Genomic DNA, 9,116 nt, shown 5'->3' with positions numbered 1-9,116 from the left:
CACTTGTTTGTGAAAATTGTGAATCTCTTGAAAAGAAGGTTCACTACCTTGTGAAAACTGTGGATAGGCTTTCAAAGGGTAAATCCAACTTTGAGACTGTCTTGGCATCTCAAAATTGTATTTTTGGAAAAGCAGGTTTAGGTTTTAATCCACAGAGAAAAAAAATGAGTTTCCAATGCCTTTTTCAAAACTACCAGAAAAACTACCGATTGAAAAATCGAAACAACTAGTTGTTACATGTTTTTATTGCATGGAGAGAGGCCACTAAGTTAGATTCAGCAGTCTTAGGAAATATTATGTTCCTAAAGGTGTTATGAGATGGATTCCCAAGAATTCTGAGGCTCCTCATGATAAAGTCAATGCCAAAGAACCCACTTTTGTAAGGGGACCAAATCTTGTTGCTTGATTTCATGGTTTTGCAGGATTACTAAGAGATCAAGGAGTCTTGAGTCACAAGATCAAGCTTATAAAGGGATCTTCTGGTCTTCCAATTACTGTGTTGTACCATCTTAGTCTTCTTGGAGGCCAAGAGAAAATTCTTGATCATGGACAATGATTTATTGAAAGAACTACTTTGTCAAAAGGATAACACTTTCCTTACTTTATTTTTCTTCTCTTGAATTTTTCGTTAAATTCTGTAGTATGAAAAATATTGATTGATGTCTTTATCTTTCATATATGTAATGTGTATGTGAAGCCTTCCTTTCTAATTCATCTTTTCCTGTCAATTCTGAATCTGTGAAATGCTTAAATTGCTGTCACAGAAAAACAACTGATTTTTTTCACGAACCTATTGTTTCCCTCTGACAGCACTGCATTAAATTGAATTAATTTTGTTATGCATTTTGTCTGTTGCAGATTCTTTCCTAAAGCAGTTATGGGTCAAAGTGCATTTATCATGGGCCTGATTTCGTTCAGAAGGGTGTTACTTTTGTCATAAATGGAATATATTCCATAATTTCTTGGAAAATTAAGAACCTTTATGACTAGTCAAAGTCTTCATGTGCTTTCATGTGAAATCTGCCAGAGTGACGTGCCACTGTGTAGTCTTGGACCAGATTCTCTTTCTTGAAGACTGATACCCACTAAATGCCAAGGATTGGAATTGTTTTCTGTGTATATATAAACTCATATGCAGTTGTTTCTCTTCACAAAAACAACCCATTGCCACATCTCTTGTTGGTTATTAAATCTGCCAAAGTTCTCAATCTGGTTTCTAGTTTTCTCTTTGCTTTCATGGATTCCACACCCCCTTCATCAAAGAGGATCAAAACAAGGGCTGTAAGAAGAAGAGGACGCATTGAGGCATGGTTCTCGGGTGAAGATGAAAAGATTGAGAAATATCTTCATGAAACAAGTAGGACGAAAATAAACAATCCAAAGCTTATCTCTTTCACTTGGTTAAAGGAGCAGAAGCTGGGTGAGCTGAGAAGTCTTCTCAAAGAACAGATGCTGAAGAGGTTCTTGGAGATGTCAGGGAACACATATCTTGATATTTTGAAATAACCTTGTTTCTCATGTAAAAGGGGTTGATATGGAGATTACGCATTGCCATCACTGGATTAAAGTATGCAGGGCTGCGAATCAACAAAGAAAACATTGGTGTGGTGGATAAATTTAACAAAATACAGTTTTACAAGAATTGTTTGAAGAATCCTCAAGCTAAAGTGAGAAACTTATCAGTGGGAGGTCTTAAATTGAATGAAAGGCTAATTGCCTTGATTGTGACATGGATGCTCACACCTAAGGGGAGCAATCATTATGTGCTTACTGAGGAGGATCTTGTGATAGAGATCAAGTAAGAGAGGATTTCACTAATGGAGAAAGAGACCATCCACCCAATAATTTAAAGTTCTTCCTTCTAGTCTTCTCAAAAATTAAAGAAGAATTAAATAAAGAGAGGACCAAGCCTAAAAGCCAACAAGAATACTACAAGCATTCAAGAATGGGCTCCAATTAATCTCTCTCTTTATAGTTTCTTTTGTATAAATTTGTAAATAATATAGAATAGCTTTAGGATGTGATAAAGAGGGAAACCTTAAAGACACCTCCATTGTATAGCACTTTAGGCGTTAATTTTAGGAAAGATCTAGAAGGTGCCTCTTCACTCTCCTTTAGGCGCTAGAATAGGAAGAGTTATAAGGCTACCTTGCAAAGCTTCTCTTGTAAGCTTCCTTTGTAATTGTGACCGATCATCCTCTCTATATAAGGAAGGCTTAGGTCTTTGAAATAATAGAATTGATTTTGTGAGTAAAGACCCTCTCCCAAATTGGTGAGTAAATTGAGATAGACTTGTGTCTTCTTCTCTTCAAGTCTTATCTTGAGTGCATTCTTAGACTCTCAAGTGGCGGCAACTACACTCATCTTGAAGTCATTCATCCTTCAAGTGGTGTGCACATCTCCAAGAGCTCCAACCACATAAGTTTCCTAGTTCTTTTCATCTTCTTCATCCATTTCCATTCCAAAACATACTCTAAAACATGTCTTTGATGTTTCTTGTCTTTTCAATCGGTAGAACTAGTTTGTTTTGTGTTTTTATTCGGTAGTTTCTTCTAGTTTGTTGTTCTTGTGGTTTTGGTTGTGTTTCCTTGTGTTTTAATCGGTTCATTTGTGTTCTTTCTTGTTTTAATCGGTTCAAATGCCATAATATGGATTTCTATATGAGTTTGGCTTGGTTACTTGTGTTTTGGTGAGTTCTTGAATGTTAAGAACATTGATCCAATTCTTAAAAAGTGCCTAATCATATTCCAACTCTTGTTGAATCCATAACATGTCCATATCATATCTTTATCATGTTATTGGAATCATATCATCTTGTCTACATGTATTGCATTACGAACAAAGTCAAGATCAATTGGATCCACATCATCAAGGAACACATGCAGAAATCAATGAGGTTAAGTGACTATCATTATCCATATGCTGTATTGATTTCTAAATTCTTGAATTATTTTGAAGTGGACCTTGAGGAAGAATAGACTGAAGTTGTGAAATCATCTCTTAAAGTGAACAATGGGTCACTTAGCAAGATGGGTTTCACCAAGATTGGCAGAAAATGGGTGAGTAAAGATGGTGATCAAGGTGGTTCCTCAAGTGGTGTGCATGTTGGACAAGAAGAGGAAGATCTTGATGCTGGTGAAGGTGCTAGAGTTGATGCTCAAGAAGAACATGTTGTTGCTGATATAGGTGCTGGAAAAAGTGTTGGAAATCAAGGAGAAAGGATTATCTCAGTGTATCCTTTTGAGAGGTTTATGTTTAATAGGATGGATAGCTTTGCTGAAAACCAAAGGAATCTCCATGAATTTTGTGCTACAAATTTTCAGAACTTTGATGGCAGATTCCAAAGCATGGATAAACGTTTCCAGAACCTTGATGAACAGATTAAAGTTATTCAAAACAAACTATTTGAGCTGCATTATGGAAAGGAAGGTTGAAGCAAAGTTTTAGTTATGTTTATGCTTATCTTGCTTTAATTTTTGGACATTTCTTTCTTAATTCTGTTTTTATCCCTTTCTTCATTCTATTTGTGAAGACAAATAGGGGGAGAAAGTGTTGGTTTATGTGTTGTGTATGATGCTACTACAAACTCTGATTTAAAGTTGTTAATTCTGCTACATTGTTGCTACTCACTGGTTTTGGCACTTTTTGGACTGGTTTTTCTGTTGTTTTGATTGTGTAGAAAACTAGTGTGTGTGCCTTGTTAACCTACTACTATATATGTTTTGTGTTTGCATAGTTTCTGTTTTGCAGGTGCAGGTTCAGATTCAAACAGATCAACACAAGCAACCAGGGATTTATCTTTATCAAATAGGGGGAGATTGTTGATCAAGGATGATCTTGAAGCTTTGATGTCTCGAAATCCATGGAGTTTGATGGAAGGCTGGAGTTTTTGTATGTGTGGGTGTGTTTTAGGTAGAATGATGTGTAATCCACTCTTTGTTTGATTCTAAAACAGTTTGGAATCAAAACCTTTTTGAAAAAGTTTTGCTTTATGAAGAAGTGGAAAAACAACCTATTGTTTTGTCGTTTCAATCGGTTGTTTATCACTTAGAGGTTTTTGAAAAGGGTTTGAAGTTGGTTGACTTGGTTGACTTGGTTGACTTTGCTTTCAAACAAATTCAATCGGTTGTTTCGAGGATTCAACCGATTGTTTGTTGAAAATCCATAACAAAATTTTTGTTATGTTTACAAATCAGCTTTAAATGTTTTCTAACATAATAGGCTCCTGTTTTAAATATTTTAACAGCTTTTGGAGTATTTAAAGAGGTTGTTATACTCTCTTAAAGATTAATACAGTTTTGAGACATTTTGTGAAAGTGTGAAAACAGATTTGAGTTTTCAAGATTTGCATTCAAGCTTTTGGGTTTTCTCAAACAAGTGGAATAGGATTGTTGTAATCTTTTGATTTGATCTTCATCAGGTGTAATCCTTTATGTATCTCTTGTATTTCTGAATACTGGTGTGTAAGTGCAGAATCAGAGGGTGTTCTTATTACTGTGGTGTTTGTGTTCCAAAGGAAGTGTGGGACTTGAGGTGTTCAAGGTCACTTCTTTGGTGGTGTGTTTGTAATCTGGATTTTGATTGCATAGTAGATACCTAGTGGTTTCTGGGGACTGGATGTAGCTTTTGGGATAAGAGCAAACCAGTATAAATTGCTTGTGTGCTTTTCTCTTACCCTGAACTCATTTAAATTCTGCTTTTAAGTTGTTTTCAATTTAGCTGATATAAACAACCGGTTGATTTTCTGTAAATCAACTTAAACAGTTTTAATTAAATTAATTGTTACTTATATTTCATAATAGTGCAATAAGTAACTAGGAAACTTTGAATGTGATTACTATGTGAGGCATTGGTGTGGAACATAGCACGTGTGAGGATTATAGACTCTTGGGAGCAGGTATTATGTGATTTTAAATGCTCTAACTTCTCATTCTGCATATTTAAAGTTAGTATGAACACTAATATACTCTTACATTTCTCAGCTTTTTGAAGATTCCGAGCCACTAAGCACAAAAAATCTTGAAGAAATATGTCAGGAATGGGCAAAGTACTTTCTACAAGTTAGGAATCAAAACATGCAATGATTTGTTACTTTCTAACATGTGTACATTTTCATTAGATGTAAATTATACAATTTTGATTAATTACAATAGCAATATTTATATTTCTCTTAATATACAAATCAATCTGGCTGGTATTATGGTTTTATTATATTTACGGGTTTATAAATTTAGGTAAAAAAATATTTTATTAAATTTATAAAAAAAACTGTCACATTTTACACTGATTATGACCATAACCGGTGTAATATGGGGCTCAATTCACTCCAAAATATGAGCTCTAGAGGCACATTTTACACCGGTTATGACCATAACCCATGTAATATGGGTCTCATTCATAACTCAAAATTGACCATATATTACACCGATTAATTAGTGTAATATAGGGGTTTACCAACTGCACATTTAAGCCCCTATATTACACCGATTGGCTCGAGTAACTGGTGTAATATATAGTCATATATAACACCAGTTGAGCAATCGGTGTTATTCCGTCCGGTTGACCGGGACGTCTTCGTGCATGACCTCAACCGTCAGCTAGGGACTCCTTCCCACGGGTTACCTGTGGATTCCTGCAAAAAGAGGACAAAAGGGCGCCCTAGCGGCCGTTTACACTCCGACGCTCAAGTCAGCCAGCAAGAAACACCAAAACTGGGCACCTCCGTATCTGAGCACCGTGTATGGCACTCTGAAGGTGGTAAAAAGAACTGTGTGTTGTGTGTATGTTTTCTCCCTCAGGCAAAGATCTTTCCCCAGTCCCTTGTACGTAACCTAAAGGCACGAGCAAGCAACTAGAGAGTTCTGGTAAATTTGCCAAAAGTTCGAACCCCGTTCCCAACATTCTCCGCGCTATTTAAACTACCCAAGCATTTAAAGCGCCTTAAAGCGCTTTTAATCATAAACATAACGTGCTCATTAAAGCGTTTAATTAGAAAACGTAGCGCATTTAAGACGTTGAAACGCTTGGGAGCCATTATAGTACCTGAACGCTCGAAACGGAAACTGTATTGAATGACTTAATTACCTGGCACCTGACTAAAGGGTGTTTCTATTCTGACCTGGCTGTCGTACACGTGGAGGACCTCACGACACCATGACCCCATCTGGGGGCGTTTCTGCCCAGCTGGGGACGTTTCTACGTGTGAGTCCTCCTGCCTGGGAGTGCTACTGCGCAAGGGGTGACTTTTTGGGTGCCAACTCATGCCCCAAATCATCTAGTCACTTACTTTGAGAGCGTATCTGCCTTCCTCTCGTACCCTGCACCCGGCGACCATGGGCGTGACTTTCCTCTTGAGTCGTATCTGTCCCAAAGGCGTCTCTGGGGCGGCAGGGGTACTTCACGAGTCAGGCTGCCCTACACTGGTGCTATCACTATGGCCTTGAAGCCACCTTTTCCTCCTCTTTATTACTGTTCCCTGGTTATCCAGGGTTTGGGGCCTTCCCACGGCGCCGCCCCCTCCATGGTCTTTCCTACCCATGGGTATTGGGGAGCAACGCTGTGGTCACCTTGTCCTTGTGCAATTCCATCTAGCGACGCTCACCCCACTGTTACATTCATTCCCTCTGCGTCTTCGGCACTGTTCATCGTCTTCAAACCCCTTTTCTCTGCAATTGCTGTTCTCTCCTTCCTGTGCTCTTCTTCCACCTTCACTTTGATAGCAAAGGTATGATTTTCGAACACTCACGACTCTTCCCTTTCGTCGCATTGTATGATTTATTGAACTGCCTGGGACTGTTGTCATTCATGCATTACTGCGTTCTTCCGCTTCTCCTTCCTTCTCTGTTCCCTTCTCCTTCTTTCTGGGTTTTCTCGCGTGGGTGATGTTTCCTGGGGTTCATTCCCCTTCCTGTCATGGCTACACTTGTTAAAACCTTTTTCCTCTCTTCTTTCTCTAGCTATTTATTTACACCATGACGCGCACGAACGCGGAGCCTGATTCCTCCCCCAAGACCCCCAAGTCCAACTACAAAGCCTTCTACCCATGGGCCCCCGACGAGCTCCTGAGCGAATGTACCAGCCTGACTTCCTTCCAGGACCTGGAAGCTCATCGTGGGGATCCGCATTTGTAGAACTTTAACGCCTTCTGTCGCACTCACGACGCCCACATATCCGTCCGTCCCGACAGGCCTGGGGAACATGTATGTTTGGACGACAGACCTAGAAAGGGGAAACCCTTCTTCTTTATGTACCAGACAGTGTTCAAACGCGTAGGAGTCCGTCTCCCATTTACCCCCTTTGAAAGAGAACTCCTCACTGAAATCAATACCGCCCCCGCCCAGCTCCACCCCAACAGCTGGGCGTTCGTAAGGAGTTTTCAAATTCTTTGCGGACACCTGGGCATCCTCCCTTCCGTAGACGTTTTCCTGCATTTCTTTGAGGTGAAAAAGCAGGGAAAAAGCTTCTGGGTAAGCTTTTCCGGGATCGCGGGCAGAATCCTCCTCTCCCTCTTCCAAAACTCTTACAAAAACTGGAAGGGAAAATTCTTTAGAGTGTGCAGCGCCAAGCACGACCCCACAGCCTTGGATGGCTTCCCCCTTTATTGGACGGAGCGCCCTAAGCTGCTTAGGGCCAAAACCCTGGAAGAGCTATCTCCTGCTGACAGGGAAGTAAGCAAGGCCTTGGCTGGGCTGGGGATCGTGTTTGATACTTTGAAGCTTGTTGCTAGCGAATACAACGCTCACGCCCTGACAACATACTTCGGTAAGGAGACTTTTCCCTCGTCCCCTTTACTGTGAACACCCAGCTACCGGATGTTTGTTCCCACTGCTTCCTCCCCTGTTTCCCATGGTGCCATGTTACTTGCATCTCACGCCTCTATGCGCTTTGTAATTTTGTATAGTTGCTTTGGCCTTGATTTCTGTTGCTTGGTCTATTTTGATGTAGGATCGGTGATGGACGCCTCCAAAAGGATGATGCTGGCGAAAGCGATGAAGGAGGCTCGTGCTGCCAAGGCGGGCGCCTCCTCCGCCCCTGCTGTTGATCCGATTCCCCCACCAACTCTGTCATCGCCACCTCCGATCACTGCAGAAGCTCCTCTAAGCTCATCTCCGTCGTCTCCACATAGCCCCGAAGCACTTCAGGCTCCCAGCTCTCCTCTACCCATCGCCGCCGTTCCCCTAGCCGCGGCCTCGTCTCCGGCTCCAACACCCCTTGACAAAGGGAAACGGGTCTTGGAAATTTTATCAGATGATGAGGACTCGGAAGGTGTGGCACCCTTCAAGAGGAGAAAATCTGCGCGGGTTCCTCTTCTGCTAGAGGCGTCGCCCCAGAGAGGGAATCCCTTCATGGATGACCCTCCCAGCGCGACCTCACTTCCACCCACAACAGTCCAAGAGGAAGGGGGCGAAGATGCCGAGTCTGCCCCGCCCCCGCCACCGGTAGAAGTCTCTGCTTCCCCTTCTCCCGTTGCTGCTGCTGCCGCCCCCGATCTCATCGCCATCCCTCCTCCAATCATGCATCTGATGAGGGGCTTCAGTGGCGGGACTATGCCAGAGGGCACCGACAGGAAGGAAGGCATGCCTTTCTACTTGGGGGCCTTCTTGGCGGTGGCCCTTGAATGGCGCGCCCAGGCCAGGAATGTTGTCCTGCAAACTCAAACTCTCCAGGCCTTGGAAACAAAGGTAACTGCTCTGGAGGAGGAGAAGAGAACCCTGGGATGCCAGAACGAAACTTACCAAACTTCCCTGAAGCAAGCGCAAGAGTCCAAAGCAGAAGCTGAGAGACAACTGGCAGAGGCATTGGAGCTCCAGGCTGACTTTTACACTCGGGAAGTCGCCCTCCAAGTTCAGTTAACGGGCCTTCAAGAATTGGTCAAAGCTGATGCAGAAGTTCAAAAGGACTTGAAGGACCGTTGCTGTGAGCAGGCTGACGAGATGGAGCGGATGGAAGGGGAAATGGCCACCCAGTCCAAGGCTATGGGCCTTCTCCAGGCTGACTACGACAAACTACAGGTCGAGGTCAGTCGGCTTCGCGTGGAGAAGGAGGCTTTGGAGAAGCAGGTAGCCTCTGGGGACGCCGCCATTGAGGAGCTAGAGAAGGACAAAAAGGCCCTTATC

This window comes from Phaseolus vulgaris, chromosome 8 (assembly GCF_051622355.1).
Source record: "Phaseolus vulgaris cultivar YP4 chromosome 8, ASM5162235v1, whole genome shotgun sequence".
NCBI lineage: Eukaryota > Viridiplantae > Streptophyta > Magnoliopsida > Fabales > Fabaceae > Phaseolus > Phaseolus vulgaris.
Note: the sequence above shows the minus strand (reverse complement) of the source record.